The sequence below is a fragment of the Platichthys flesus genome, chromosome 7, assembly GCF_949316205.1.
Source record: "Platichthys flesus chromosome 7, fPlaFle2.1, whole genome shotgun sequence".
Lineage (NCBI taxonomy): Eukaryota > Metazoa > Chordata > Actinopteri > Pleuronectiformes > Pleuronectidae > Platichthys > Platichthys flesus.
In genome coordinates this window covers 8,213,628-8,231,090 of record NC_084951.1, presented here as the reverse complement: position 1 = coordinate 8,231,090, position 17,463 = coordinate 8,213,628, and positions in this window count along the sequence as shown.

The following is a 17,463-nucleotide window of genomic DNA, read 5'->3' as shown; positions in this document are numbered from 1 at the left end:
GCACTGTACCCGACTCCCACGCGATGTTGAATAGGCGTGTCAACCATGACAGCCCCTCAACACCCAGAGCCTTTAGCATTTCTGGCTGGATCTCATCAATCCCTGGGGCCTTGCCACTGCGGAGATGTTTGCCCACCTCAGTGACCTCCACCAGGGAAATTGACGATGAAACATCATCAACCTCGAGCTCTTCCTCCAACATAGAGGGCGTGTTATTCGGATTCAGGAGTTCCTCAAAGTGTTCCTTCCAACGTCCGACGACCTCCTCAGTTGAGGTCAACAGAGTCCCATCCTTACTGTACACAGCTTGGATGGTTCCTCGTTTCCCCCTCCTGAGGTGTCGGATAGTCTTCCAGAAACACTTTGGTGCCGACCGAAAGTCCTTCTCCATGGCCTCTCCGAACTTCTCCCACACCCGCTGCTTAGCCTCCGACACGGCAGCAGCTGCAGCCCTTCGGGCCTGTCGGTACCCTGCAACCGAGTCAGAAGTCCTCCAGGATATCATATCCCGGAAGGCCTCCTTCTTCAATCGGACGGCTTCCCTGACCACCGGTGTCCACCACGGTGTCCGAGGGTTACCGCCCCTTGAGGAGCCTAAGACCCTGAGGCCACAGCTAGCCGCCGCAGCTTCAGCAATGGAGGCTTTGAACACCGCCCACTCCGGCTCAATGCCCCCAACCTCCACAGGAATGCCAGAAAAACTCCGCCGGAGGTGTGAGTTGAAGATACCTAGGACGGGGGCCTCCTCCAGACGTTCCCAGTTCACCCGCACTACTCGTTTGGGCTTACCAGGTCTATCCGGAAATTTCCCCCATTCCCTGATCCAACTCACAACCAGATGGTGGTCGGTTGACAGCTCCGCCCCTCTCTTTACCCGAGTGTCCAAAACATGCGGCCTCAGATCAGATGACACGATCACAAAATCGATCATTGATCTTCGGCCTAGGGTACTCTGGTACCAGGTACACTTATGAGCACCCTTATGTTCGAACATGGTGTTTGTTATGGATAATCCACGATAAGGTGACGGTTCCAGGAGAGGTTAACCTAACCTAAGTAAATGATATACTTTTCACTGCTGCTTCACTATTTTGACAGTTTTTATTATACCTGCGACGATATTCAGATCTTTTGCTTTAGTAAGACACTAAATCCCAAATAAAAAATACTTACAACAAATGAATGTGTTACTTAAACCTTAAACCTATTTAAATTCGATGTTTTATAATGTTATGGATCAAATGACTCAGTGAAAAGTTAGATTGGTAACAAAGTCTTTCAATATGTTTTATTTTATTATTTTTACTGTTGCATTACTGCACTTACATATCCATACATCCATACATCCATACATCCAATTGGCACAATGTCGATGTACTCAACTACACACGGGCACTCAGAAAGTGTAGTCCTGTTTAAATACAGTACATGAGTAAACAATTGTTAACTATCAGTCTTAATTGTTAATGAAACAAAAACTTGCATCTCATCACATAGAAGACTTTTATACCATCAAGCTTCTTACCACCACACAAGCTCTACTGCCTGCCCACCGACTTCCTTAAAAGATACCTATAAACCCTGCTGAGGAGAGAGAGAGAGAGAGAGAGAGAGAGAGAGAGAGGTGGCATTTGTCAATAATCTCACTAAGATTTCTCCCCGCTGATTTGCCACCCACTCCCATGAATGCTAAACAGTTCCATCATATCCCGTCTTCATTTACATGATTTTTTGGGATCATCTAAAGCTTTACTCCTCCACCCATCTCTTCTCCTCTGTCTCCCTCCTCTCCTTTCCTCCCTCTTTTTGCCGTGCCCTCTTCTCCTATCAAAGTGCTGTATCATTACTCCCGGGATAATCCTGATCCCCTTGCCCTTAGCGATTTCTCCAAGTCTCAAGCCTCACCCTTTCAACTCCTCTGTTTTACAGGGTGTTCAGTGTAGGAGGAGGCTGGGATGTCTCTTTTCTGGAGCTACTGCAAAATGATGATGAAACCATATGGAGGCTCGGGGTGGTGGTGGCGGGGCTTGCAAGGAGGGGAAAATATGGAAAGGGGGTGGGTGAGCGCCATGGCGTCGTAAATGACTTCTTAGCAGTGCAGCGAGATGTGAAGGACAGACTGACATAAGACAGTGTGGCGAGCAAACTAATGAGCTACACATTTCACGCTGCGGAAGAAAAGGAAAACAGGGAGGGGAGGGCAAAGACAGGGAGGCGAGATGGAGCAGGAGATAGAGGGATGAGAGGAGGCACGAGAGGATGAGTAGAGGGAGAGGGGGAAGAATGATGGAGACAACAAGAGAGCTGGCTCACATAAGTTGGGAAAAGAAAGCGGGCGACAGGAAGTGCGAGAGACAGAGTCAGGAACGAAGGAGGAGAGGAAGCAGAACAAAAAGTGACATGAAAAATGACCTTTCTTAGCCATATTTTCTCGTATATCCTTGCCATGGCAATGAACAATAAAGTAAGATCCAATAAGCTATTGCATGGGTTCACAGTTTCACAGGCTGCTTCTACTTTTCATCTTTTTTCATTAACGTTTAACTTTCAAAGATTTCTAATCATTTGAGAAAAAAAGGTCCTCCATGAAGCCAAGGGATGTACAGTATCAGTGTGGATCTGAGAATATGACAGACATAATCAGATATCTGCCATTGTGCTTTCCTATATCTGATTTTAATGCCGTTTGATTACAAATTGAAAGTTTAATTAATCAATAGAGCATTTTCTGTGAGAAGCCCTCAGCCCTTTGTCGGGGGGCTGCACATAAAATTATACCGTCAGATTTACTAAAAAATTTAAAAAATCACCTGCAACTTCCCAGTTTACAAAGAGGCACAAGCTTCTGCAGAACATCTTGTTATTTTTGGCCTCAAACCCAGAACAAAACTTCACACTCTCATCCCCCCTCATCCTTGGCGTCCTGCAGTGCCAGTCTTTCACTACCTGGAGTGATGGGTGTTGGAGGACGCCTGCAGTCTTCAGTTCCTGAATCCAGCTGGTCTGAGTCACTTCGATGTTTCCTTACCGCCCACCACTCCCTCCATGCATAATACAACTGAAAGGCTGTGGTAAAAGAAAATGCTGGGCTCTACTTTAGTGAGATAAGCCAGTGGTTGGTCTAAGCTAACAGGAGACCGAAACATTACTCTGGAAAATACGGAGCCAGTGCCTTAAAACATGATGTACATATGTAATTTAATCATCATCAAGCTAGTATCAGTTCGTTATTATTATTATTATTAATATCATTATTAGGAAATCCATGCCATTTAGTATATCAATTATTTTTTTTCTGCTCAAGAGTAACAACTGTGGAGTGTGTATAGAAAGGGAAGTGGACTCAGGGTTTGGAAAGTGAAACCAGTTCTGTGCCTAAAACCTGTATTCTCTCCACTGTCCAATAGAGGGCGACTTCATTGGTGGCCAGAAAGGAAGTTTACTGAAGTTTATAAGAACATGACCCCACTTCTCCCATGATTTATATAGTCAGTTAGCTTCAGTTTCTATGGTCTCGATCACAAGTTTCAAATCTTCCTCAATACAGGTTTATGGTCATTTTATACATTACAGTCCCATTAGGAGTAGACCCACTGATTTAACATAGTTGTTTGTGTGTAAAGAGAAATTATTACCAACATTTTACAGTTTTACAGCTACATAAAGACACTTTGGATAAACTGACTGTTTTCTTTTTTTGGTCCGTCCTGTTGTTCAGCTGCTTGGGTTCCTTGCCTCATTAAACTTTGCAGCTAATGCCAACCACAAATTAACTTGATGAACACAATTTTATTATTGCCAATTACAAGCAACTATAAAAATAAATAAATACGAAAATAGGACTAAAGTTGTAATGAAGGTGAACGATCTAACATGTCGAAAAGTCAGAAGCATTAAAAGTAAATCGGGAAACGTGCCCTCCAGGTAGAACAGGCAAGCTTTTTTTTCTTTTTCTTGTAATCATAAAATATTCTGTGGTTTGAATAAAACCAGACTCACATTCATCATCAGTGAAGCAGCTCTTGGTTTTTAATCATGATGACATCACAGATTGATGTGCAGGTTTTCTGATTCGTGGAGCTGCTTGCCATGTAAGGATTAAAGCGACTCATAAATCACTGGGTTTGACTTTTTAATGAATTGTAATTTACAGGTGTCACGTTTGTGCAGAAAGGTGTTACAGTAGCTGTTTCAACTGGTTCATACCAAACCAGACGCTCAAAAAGGCCGAATGGGAGAGTACTAAGCCCTCCCTCTTTCTGTCTCTATTTATCTCTCTCCCTTAACCTCCTCCCCTGCACTATGCTGATGTATTATGCTATTTAAGTCTCCCTCTTTCCCTCTTGTAGTTGAGATAAGAGTTCATTTCCACTGCCTCTTCTGCCTCTCTCATTATTGTAAAAGTCCTTCTTTTCATGCCAAGGAGCCTGGCACTGAGGCAAATTGCTTGTCCTGCTAATACTTTATTAGAGGCTACTGGTGCACGCTTACTCCTTCAAATCTCAGTCGGACTCACTCATTCTCTCAATCAATCACACTCACTCCCCTCGGCTCGCCCTGTCTGATGACCACTTGTGCTAAAAATGGACCACGTGCGCATGCTCACACACACACGGTCTGAGCGTCACACAACTCTCTAAAGGCTTGTGACAGATGCCAAAAACATCGGCCCTTTGACGATTGACGAAAAAGTGTCACAGTCTGTGTGTCAACGTGATTAACACAGCATTCTATTGATTTTTAAATGTGTGAACATTTCTGAGAAAGACATACAAGTGCAAATGCCTTACATTTTGAATTTTCCTTAAGGTGGTGTGCCAAAGCATTAGTTTAATTGTTCTGTGTTTTAGTAGATGTTGATTTTTTTCTCCAATGGCTCTAATAAGACTAAAAGCCCCACAAAGTAAGGTAGTGTTTCAGTTTTACAAGAGCAAAGAGAAAGGATAAAAGGTTTGGTTTTGACCTGTGGTTAACTTCTCTACCTCCAGGGTCTAAGAGCAGTGCACAGCTAATTCCCTGAGCTTATAGCATACACCCTTCAGTCTAACCTTTGATTAGAAAGTAAACAAGCCATCTCCCCCAATATATATATATATGGTCTAGTGGCAGAAACTTGGACTATGGGCAGAGAAGGTCTCTGGTTCGTCTCTGGTTCGACTCCACAGAGAGACAACAAAAAGACGAACCTGGATTGATCTGTCCAAAAATCCAAGAGTCTCCCTACCCTGTCTAGTGCCCCTGAGCAAGGCACCTTACTCCCCCAACATCTGCTCCCCGAGCGCTGTACATGGTCGCTCACTGCTCTGTGTGTCCTGCACCAGATGGGTCAAAAGCAGAGATTAAATTTCCCTACCTGCATGAGTGTGCCTTTGCATGTCTGTGCATGTGTTTGGGACTAATAAATGCAACTTAAAACTTAATCTTTGTTTTGTATGTGAAACATACGGGCAAATTGTGATGCAAGACAAACTTCAGAATTTATTTTTGATAACTTTACAAATTGTAAACCCAGAGACTACTTTCTACTTTGACGCTTTATTCCACATCTTTGCACTTTAAGCAAATATGCATGCATGTAAAGAGGTCCATCCATCCATTATCTATACCAGGGTCGAGTCAATCCCAGCAGACATTGGCCGAGAGTCAGGTTAAACCCTGCAGGTTGTCAGTCCATCACAACTATTTACACCTAACGGCAATTTAAAGTCCACGATTAACAGATTCTGCATGGGTTTGGAATATGGTAGGAAGCTGGAGTACATGGAAGAGGAGAACATACAAACGTCACACTATTTGCCATTCAGATTCAAATCCAGAACCTCCTTGCTGTGAATAAAGGAAGACATATTTTGTGTGTAGGAGGTCTATGGTATGTCCTGCTTTATTATTATTTCTCTTACAATATTCATCCTTGTCTCTGTACAAAATCTGCGAAATGGGTCAAACTGCATTTAATAAATTCTAAATAATATCACAGAATTGGCACGTTTCCCCTGTTTCAAAAATGCATATTAAATGGATTTCTGCTGTACGCGGCTTGTAAACAGCTTGCAAAGTGACCGATCTCTCTCCAGCTCAACAAGACGCGAAGGTCACGGCCCCGTGAATGCAGCTGCCAGAATTCAGCAGCAGCGTTGCCTCTGAAAAACCTCAGGGAGCTGCCGGGGAAGGACATACTGTACCTGAATGAGCCTGAGTGATGAGGTGATATATATAGTAACAGCTATTAGGTTAATATGCAATGAAATGTTTTTTATGGTGTTGCCCAATATGCCTCTCAGCAGACCTGACCGCAGGTTCACATGTGCACTGCCAGAAGTTTGACATCCACAAATACTCTAAAACACAAGCTATGTATTACGATGAAACACTGGCCGAGGGTAGGTTGTCTACAGATTACAGGCACTGATACGGATAACTGATGAAACATCTGACTAAATTGGATAATTAAAAAAGAAATCCAGTTAATAAAAGCTCAAGTTAATAAAAGAGAAGAGAGCACAGCACATATCCATTATTGGGAAATGTCAGATGTGTCATAATTATAGAGCACACATCATTTCATGTGATCTGAAGCAGATATGCAGTGTTGATAATTAAATACAAGACCCAATGGCATATAAAGATGTAAGGTTGCACTGTGTGTATGTGTGTGTGTGTGTGTGTGTGTGTGTGTGTGTGTGTGTGTGTGTGTGTGTGTGTGTCTCTACCAGCCGCTGTTCAGGATCCATTTCTTATTAATGAGTGGTTCCAACATTGCTGGCAGTGTATCAAACTTGAACACTGACCAGGAAATGATAATAATAATAATTAGCAAGTGAAACTCTCCTTGCTCTCTACGCCCCCTCAGGACTGGACGGACTCACTTATTCTACTCTCAAGTATTGTGAGGACAAAATAAGCGTGTAATTTCTTCTTTCTGGTAGCTTGTGCTAAGTCCACATTGGATGGTTACAATATTATGGCTGATTATCAAAGTCTCTATTCAGAAAATCAATGGGATTTTTAAATCCGGAACCACACTGCTGAGCTCTGTAGGGTTCAACATTCATACTATGAAGATTTATCACTGCAAGTATACTCTATACAGTTCTCTCAGTGGGATGTAGCATCATGTATTTGGGAACTTGAACTTTATAGTCACGGCTGAAGGTTGAGCAAAAAACATGCAACAAATCTACGTTAGGAGTAATTTAAGTTTTAAAATAACTCAAACACTGGACAGCGTGACTCACACGAACACACCGCATCACCTCATGTAGCCTCATGTAGCCTCATGTAGACACAAACAGAGCAACAGGAAGCTTGTCTGGGTCGAGACGATGAGGAAATACCCGCCACGACTGCCGCAAGCTTTAGCCAGCGTCTGACAGGAGGAGGTGAAGCAGCTCGTCTAATTGACACGGCATCTCTGCATTCCGCACTGCTGCTGTGGCCTCCAAAATGCAGCATTGATCTGATTGAGAACATTGTCTCTTACTCTCCCTCTTTCCTCATCAATACATCCTCTGTTCCACTTGCTTCATTTCCTTTCTTTCTGTCATCCCAGGGCCCCTCCTCCTTCCCTCCTTTCACTCTTCTAATCACTTCCTCCGGCTCCCTCGCTTCCATTTTCTCTCTCTTCCTCATCAACATATTACTACAGGGGATCTGGGCCAAGTCTTTACGCCGATGGATGGTGATGAATGGTGAGGCGAACCAGATCTCCCTCCCTCTGTCTTTTTCTTTCTTACTTTGGTTCTCGAGGTCTTGCCTTTTTGTTTTCTTTGATGCACGTTTGAAGCTAATGAGAATGGGCCTTTGGGAGGGAGCTGATGTGCGTTTGAATGATTAGAGCCAAAAGCTACTTCCTTGGTCATTGAACATCAATAGAACAAAGTGAGTTGGACACAAACAGGGTTGACCTTAAGTAAAAAGAGTGTTAAAATATACTAAGAAGTCGGTTAAGAAACCCTCTTGTGGAAAACCAATGAAGGGTCGTCACCATCTTGTGAGAGCTTCCATCCCTCAAGTCGTCTTTACCTCTCTATGATAATGATGGGATTCCGCTTCTATCTCTATCTGATTGAAGGGTTATGGAGGATAAAGATCTGTGAACAGAGTGACATGTAGCTGTTGCCTTTGAAGAGACGCAGATGAAGCCTTTTGGCAAATCCCCCCAGGACCCAAGATGGACTCCCTTTGGTTTCAATTATACCAGCCTCAGCTAGGTACTACAGCGTTTACCATCCGCAGTCTCTCTCTCTCTCTCTGCATGACATCCCCACGTTTCTTGTAGCACCGCGGGACAGTTCTGTCCTTCACCTTTTGATCCAGGCTAGATCAAACACCAGCTGCTCTTTGATGAAAGCAGATCTGGTGGTAGTGCTAAGGAGGCCAGGGCATCGGCTCCATTTCTGTTTATCACTGGAAAACCCTAACAACCTGGAGCAGCACGCCTGCAGTTATGCTCCTAGCGGGAGTCACTGCAAATAATGGCTGCCACGGTGCAAGATGTGGGTGTAGGATTTTCTGGCTGTTACACTTCCTGGGGTGTTTGAGGAGCTCCACTGCTCGGGTGTGCTGTCATGTGCCGTTGGAGGAGAATTGAATGATGCATAATGAGTTGCACAGACCCACAAAAAGCTTTAGGACTGAAGTTCAGACCACTACTCTGAAAAGTCTTGTCTGTAATTGTGGAAACCAATTTTTCTAGACATATACACTTTCATGTGCCTAATGTTTTTTGTTTGATGGGTTCGAGTTGAATGGGGAAAAAAGGGATGAATTTTAATTACTGACCAATCTAGAGATTTTTCTTTGCAGCCACACTGGATGATGATTTTCACATTTAATCCACCACTTTGATCCAGAATGAAATGTCTAATTAATACTGGACGTATTGCCCTGATATTTTGCACAGACATGAATGTTCAAGCTGATGGATCCTGATGACCCTGTTGCTACACTGGGTTTCCTTCATCTTCACATCAGATTGAGGTTTTTGTGAAATGTATTATCGGTTGAGATCGATTTAACAAAATGTTTTCAGTTTTATTGATTCCCACTTATTTCAATTTAAAATTTCTAGTATTATTATTATAACCACTTCAGAACTTATCCTTAAAACATTTTAAGGCACCAGGCAAACTTTATGTTAAGAAATTGATTTAGCTTTAAATTATATACGGGCAGGATGAATCCTTTGAGTTGTCTTGTTGAATCATCATGAGGTCAAAATCTGTATTTGTCCAATACTTGGGTTCATGAACAAATGTTTGTGTTTAAAGCTAATATGGTAAATTGAGGCTTTGTCTACACTACTGCGGATACACAAAAAACACCAAAACTACAAACAATGCTCAAACAAGCATACCAGAGAAGAATAAAATGGTCAGAGTAATATTGGGTGAGACTGACGGCTGTGAATGCCAGTAATGTGGTGCAGTGATAATTTAGCTGCAAACTTGTAATTAGACCTAGCAGTGCTGACCAAAAGTAGAGAAACAACTATATAGGCACCATTGTTGTTGCTTCCAGCGCATGCTCATTACAAAATGCAACAGCGGAAAGGCACAAAGTACATGTTACACATTTCCAAAATGTTTTAAACCTGAACCAGAGTTTTTGCAGTTTGAAAGGCACTTGACATGTTTTGCAAAATGTCATTAGTGGTAAAGACAAGTCGTAAAATAGTAAACGTATTACCTGTTAAAAGTAAGCATGTCACCCGGTCAACCGCTAAAATGACTGCAGGCTCTTAGCAACAATAAAAACGTTGTTTGGAAAACTGTATAGAAGTTACTTTGTGGATCCAGTACTTAAAACCCTTCAACTTTCAGAGGAGGTTCGAATAATTTCCTCTGCTTCAAATCTTATTGTACGTATTGTACTTACTATAACCACTACTGATATAATGTTTTGCTACGTAACCCTGAATACTACAAAAAAACAGCCTTTAATCATCCATATTACAATATATTAAAGCCACGGACAAATTGAGGAAAACATTAGAATGAGCTGCGACATTATGACCACAACGCACTGGGAGATTTATGAGGATCATCATCATCATCTGCTCAGACCTTTTCATCACCTCGGGGGCTTACCTCCTCAAACCCTAACCAACACAGCTCTGGACAGTAATATAACATGATTAGGGCTGATATGGACATTTACGTCACCCAAATTCAAACACAGAAGAGGCACAGATACCTGAAGGTCAAATGGAGTGGGGGGGGGGGGGGGGGGGGGGGCAGTCAATATAAGTGGACCTTTTGTCAAGTCCTTATTGAAATTCATCAAACAAAAATTGTCCCCCTAAGCCTTTTCTGAAATAAAATTGTCATGCTAATTCATTTTGATTGCCACACTGGAATGGCTAAACAAAATGAATGGCTGCGGCCAGATGCGCCTGCCGAAGCGTAACTCAGGATATTTCATAGTGAATTACCCTTGATCGACTTGCCCCATGGATCTTGGTGCATATTCCGATCAAATGCCCACACGTGTGGAATTCCAATCCCCGCTTTGCTAACTCATTGATTTGCATGCCAAAGAGGTACCCATTAAAAAACCCTGGTGAAAAGCAACACTGCTGACTGGGACTTTTCAAAAATAGAGGAACGGAGATAATTAAACATTTTGTCATCCTAAGCCTGCACCTCCTGATAGTGAAAGAAAAGAAAAATCAGCCATTTGTAAACCCTTATCATTTGCAGAGCTTTGCAAACACTTACAAAGCATAATACGTTTCATTTAGCTTCTATTGAGCCTGACATTTGTACTCAAACATGTAATTTCACTCCAAACACGAGTTCTTTAGTTGCCATTCTGGCTGAGAAAATTCCAAGAGATAAATTCCAAGCAAAGACTTGATGAACGCATCAAATACAGGACAGTCACTGTAGATTAAAAACCACAGACCACAGTAAGAAGGAATAGTGTGGACTAACAAGCCTTCTGTGTTGCATGAGAGACAGGACTCTAGTGTACGAGGGGGGAGGATTCTTTCCAATGAGCCATCTGGACATGGGTCCCCTCAGGGGACACAGAGCTAAACATGCTTGATCTGTCTCTCTCGCTCTCGCTCTCTCTCTCTCTCTCTCTCTCTCTCTCTCTCTCTCTCTCCATCTTTTTCTGTCTGTCTATCTTTTGACATTACACCAATGCATGCTGCCAACCACTCATTTCATACTGCTTGCTCTCTACTTTCTGGACAGGGATTTGATTGTTAATTAAATTTTCATTTAAACTTTAAAACTTTTATAACAAACTAATGTGAACTGATTCATATTTCATCACACCATTTCATAAATACTGACTTTTATATCTACAACAGCGTCTGAGAGATTTAAGTTTACATTTACCTTGGTTATTTTGCCACATTTTGGTTGTAGTGCGTATTGTTGGAATATGGAATCTGTAGAACTCCATAATATGATTCATTATGTAACAGATGCTAACACAGACTTTGGAAAGCTGCTTCGAGTGCTACAATTTTAAACCTCCAATAACTACACTTTTGGCCACTTGCAACACTGATGTAGCATAAACCTTTAAGTTTTGTATAGCAAACCTTTCAGTAAACCGTTAACAACCAGAATAGACTGTATACAATGTATGCAAAAATACAATAGTTCTGTGAGACAACTCATGTTCGATCATGTAATATATTTATTACAACAGATTTAGTGTTTGGCGTCTAGGCTCCAACTTAATCACTCCCCCATATGATTACACAGGAATGATGGGAGTGATGAGCAAATACTTGTAACCCCCCGTTGGAGCCTACAGGTGGATGCTGGGGTGGTGGAGGGACTGAAGCAACAGGTAGCAATACTGCAGCAGCAGTGCAAGCAAGAGGGGTTGATGGGAAATGTCTCTCTGGTTAAATAGACCACCTGATAAGGTGGGTGTGTATAATAGATGGTTGTGGAGATTGAGGTATGTCACATGATGTATGTCACATGATGTATGTCACATGATTGGCGCAGCGCAGCTCGAGTTGCCTGCCAGAACTAGCTCGCAGGCGTCACCATATATATGGCTGCCGCCATCTTCCATTTTATAAAAACAAATAAGTAATCAAACCAAAGCTTACCGGAACAGAAACCACTTGGGCATACATTTTTGTTTGGTCCATGTTAGGGATGGGCATAATTAATCAACGACGGATTAATTGATCGTTAAGAATTTCGTCGATGACATAATTTTTTCATCGATAAATCTAATGCACGTTCTGTGGCGTAGTGTGAGTCTTGAAAGAATGCAATGGATTTCGCTATGTGGCAGCAATTACTCATTTTACCACGGCCTGTGGCGTTTGGGACCATTTTGATTTAAAAAAAAAAAATAGTTCACTGCCAACACTGCAAAGCTGTGTATAATTACAACTCGGCCACGACTCAAATGATGTACCACTTGAACAACGCACATCCGACCCTGGTTAGTGACAGCGCATCCTGCTCTCGGTCTCAACCTAGCATCAACTCTGTGTTAGCATGGAGGAGCTGCGATGCACGAGGAGAGAAAATTACCCAACGGATCTGCAAGTTCATCGAGCTGGATATGCTACTCTTAAGTATTGTTGAGGGCGAACGTTTTCGACCCCTTGTAGAAGACTATAAGATATAGTTTTTTTATCTACAGTTTATGGAACTTGTCGGCTCCGCTGCTGTACTCTTGAGCAGCGGAGCCGACAAGTTCCATAAACTGTAGATAAAAAAACTGTTATGATTAAATGTTGACACTAACTCATGTTTAGTCGTTACTGCTCCACACACCCATCACTACTACATCAGATCTTTTGGTTTAATTTTTGTATAAAAGTAGGAAGTGAAGACACATATTTATTCACAGTATTTGCTTATATCTAGTAGAAATGAAGCAACATTAGCATTTATTTTTAAAATATCCAATATCCAATATTCTGTGTCCTTTTAGCTTTGTTGTGTGACTCTATGAACCCCTGAGGGAAATATGTGTCTCTTTAGCTGCTAAATGCTCAACTTTGTTCACCAACTAGCTGCCTCATGTGTCTGTCTGCTGTTTTGGGCTGACCAGGTGGTGCAGTATGTTTTTAATGATTTTGGCAAAAAACAGTCGCCTGCTGACTCACCCCTCTTCATTCTTGCAAATTTGACCACTGGACTGTTAATTCACCTGAAACAGCCTCTGTAGCTAACTTACAAAGTATGTAGCAGCTGTGTGTTTGTGTGACAGCTCAACTGAGCTTTGGGTATTTCCTTTTGGCTATTGTATAACTTTTAAATAATATTCTATTCTATTCATTTTGATGACGTTCTTTGAATATCATTTTGCTTTTATTTTGACAGTTGGCAGATTGTCAGCATACATTCATGAATTTAACTCATAAAGCCCCGGGAAAGTTATTAAAAACATTTCCACTTAAACTTTCAATATTCAGTTCAAGTTCACCTTGAGCGGATTCATATATATATATATATATATATAGTTTGCACCACTCTGTCATCCACTTGCATAATTCAATTTCCTTAAATAAACGATTCAGTTTGCTTTGGTTTGCTGGCAGCATGATTAAAATGAACAATTTCATTTTCAAACAGCCTTTTCAAGAGGAACCAGAAGCTGGTTAAAATGAGAGATTGGAGGCAAAGCATAGAGACAGAGATAGAACAGTGGCGTGTGACCAAGACATGCTACAGTTGTTCCTTTGACTCACTCCTGAAAGCGGAGCTAGCAGTGTAGTCCTGGCTGTTTTACTCTTTACCCAAAGATGCAGCTTTCTGTGGGCATCTCCTAGAGTCGCTGTTTGTGCTGTGGGGGGGAAATTAAGTGAAACCAAGTTGAATGAAAATGATTTAAGTGGGGAAAATAAACAAACAAGGTCTTGCTGATGCTATTGTGATTTTATTTCTCTAAAATTGGATCCTTTGTTTTTTAGCCATTGCTTCCCTCATTATTTATGATTGTTAAAAATTGTGGGTTGGGGGCGCTGTGAACCTTTCTCTGCTTCTAAAGTGGGTGAAAAAAGTTGTGAGACGACTGCTGTAGTGTGTCTGTCTCTCTCTCTGTGTGTCGTACAGTTGCAGGGATCGGAGGCCCTCAGGGTATTGATTGGGCTTGGCTTAAGACTGTCAGACTGATGGGAGATGTGATTCACAGAAGAAATTTTGGCCCTGGTACATTTAGCCTCCAACACACACACATGCAAATACACACATCTAGGCAAGTGTTCACACACACACACCAACAGACACACACACACACACTGTGTGGGTAGCGAGCACATACACAGAAATGAACACAAATTAGATTTTGCACTGATGCACAAAGGAAAATGCATGTACACACACTGAAATGGGTACCCCACACACACAAACACATACACATGAATGCACACGGTTCCACACAGAGACACACAAACCCTTGGGAGTCCCTCCTGACACCCTCAATCTGTCACAGCTAAAACCCAGAGGACCTTGTCTTCGAGTCAGGAGGGCTGGGACAGTGCACTGAGCTCAGCAGGGTTTGAACTAATCAAGACTGGCAATGACAGACTGCCTGCAATGACAGACATGTTTTTTTTCCACTTTTACATATTTCACAGTTGAGGATATCTTGTTTCTTTGGTTTCACATAGGCATGGAAAAAGCAGCCTTTCCTGTCGGGCAAATATGGATCGTGCTTAATCACCCGTCATGGGGCTGAGGCGCGAGTCTGAATGGATAGACAGCTGCAGGTTATTTGCCCATATTTACTGACAATAATTACATGAACAATAACGATTTCTCTTATGAATTCTTTCTGGTTCAGAGGAAATGCAGGGTTTGTCTTTATTATCGCAGCAGGTCAGGGCTGTGAGCAATAAAGCAGCTATTTAGCAGTAAAACTAATAATTAAGTTAAATTATGGGCTTTAATCACTGATAACCATAAGACTTAAGGGGAGCAGAGTGGAGCCCCATAACGGCACATTAGAAAAGCATCGATTTATCACATCCTTCTTCATTAAGATTCAAACGGAGAGAAAAACTGAGACTGAACGCATACAGGCGTTCTATGACGTACACAAATATGTCTGGAAGGTAATAAAGTTGTTAAAATGAGTGAAAGCTTAAGACTGTTACATTTTTATATTTTCCAGTAAACTCCTGCATTGCTAGTTCTTCACATGAATTTGCTCTATGCCTGGCCTGTGGGAATGCTGGTTGCAGTTTTTTGAAAATGCAATAGTGAATTATACATGTGTACTCTAATTTTAAAAAGAATGCTTTTTTTATATGATCTGGAGCTTCCTTCAGAATGAATCCTTGTCATTAGTGAGTCCTCTTCAACAGTTTGACAACATACTGTCACATTTTATTGTGTGTGTGCTGGACGTTGTGTGCAGAGCTTCTTTATGAACAGTATTGAGCACAGTGAGGTTTGCATTTATCCTACCTGATAAATCTGCAATGAAGATAATGTCAATATTGGAAGTATTGTGTGTCAGAATCGCACCAAATTCAACATTGTACTCCCCCAGGCCATAAAGGACACACCTGACAAGTGAAGAGCTGTTGAGAGGACGATTCGTGAGATTTGTGTTCCCGCAGATGTTTGTGGAATTAGTGGGTAGATGCCAGGAAAAGATCAAATCCACGTCAGTCTGTCTGTCATTAGTTTGGGAATTCTGTCCACTTGTTTCTTGCTCAAGAATTTTACATCAGCTGACAAATATACAGGTTACTTTTTTTCAAAATGTCTAAGAAATTCCCTGAACAATTGTATTCTACACAAACAACACTTGCCTACATGACAAGGTAATTATTTTTTTTCATGGTGTTTTCATCAGATTTGTTGACAAACTGAAAATATCAACAGCTTTATTCCTTCAGGATGTTTCACCTCCACAATCAATATAACAGACAAACAATATGTTGGAGCTCCTCTGCTGTTTGTGTATAATACAGCTATTATGTCTCAGTTCATCAACACAGACATTTGACTGCCGGCCTTGAATAGAAAATACTATTTCTTTTGACATTTAATGAGGCTTCGCACTTGACTTTGAGCCTATTTCCTCTCTCTGTTGTTACCCTCATAAAATGTGCATTTGTCCTTTTTCTCACGTGAGTACCCAGCGTCCTCCGTGACATCTGGATGTTCTCTTTGTGCATGTCCCAGGGATGAGTAGCCACTGTTGTCCAAAGGCAATATGCGTTCAAATAAAGAACTGAGTCCTCAGCGGTAGGCCTGTTAATTGTCTGTGCAGCACGCAGAGCTGGGGATCAGTGAGACAGATGCAGCAGGAAGCAGTCGCAGTGAATTGACCCTGGTGTTAAATGGTGTCACTTAACCTTTTAAAATTCGATAAACAAGTCAGCCCTCGTGGAGATCCATAGTCTCATCACAGAGAATTTCCTGCTGCGTAAATGGGTCAATGGCAAAATCTGACCCTTGACAACCTGTTTTCAGGGTGTTCCACGAGTTGGCCCTGACACTTAGAGCGACAATTCACCATTCACTTTGCATCGCTATTCTGACAATTCTTTCATAGCAATACATATGCAAATGATTCCCTCCTGGCTCTTACGATAGTCACATCTAGCACAGATGGAATTGCTTGAAATGTTCTTTTGTGTTAAATGCACAGTTTTTCTCAACATTATGAGGATATATCCCCCTTTCAATGGTTGTCTGTGTTTTTGAATAAATTACAAAATGTAACTGTTGAAACCTCTGTCTGGCCCCCAACCCCCTGGTTTTAATTTATCCCTCAAAACATACTATTACTTGAGTGTTTTATTTTTTTGCTGCCTTTGATTTTAAATGCAATTGCATTCATTTGCTGATTGTCTCTGATGTTTAGTTTTCTTGCTTTTCTTAGTCCTCTTTACAAATCAATTAGTAACGGCGTAAGGTTTTGGAAGGTGCTATTGCTGTATGAATAAAGTTGTTTATTATTTGCATTATTATTGAGTGAAACATCTATAAATTGACATGCGTCTCAGGTGATCCAATCACGAGTAGACATGTTAACGCACCCAAGATGAATAGAGGTGGTCTAATCTGCCTGTGGCAATGTTTTTTCAGCAGTGTGAACACAAATGTGTCATAAGACACATCCTCTAACTCAATACAGTTTCATAATGAACCAAACATATTTTTACCCTCGTGACCCACATAGGCTACATTGATCTATTTTTACAATAATGACACTGACTGCCACATTGATTCTCAATTTGGAGTCATTGTTTTTATCGCAACACAATTTATTTCTCTAATTTTCATTTTTGCAATACTTTAAAATCCTGGCCTGATTTTATTGCCTTAATTAGTCTCCATTTGTTATCAACATCTTAATTAGAGAAGTAGTAAACCCAATCAAAGTTTTTCAATTCCGTATGGGCTTCTTCAGAATTTTCCATGTTGTAATTTTTTCTTGTAATTACATTTACAAGACACATTGATCACTTTTACATGACTTGCTTGGATACTGAATGTCATCCATCATATT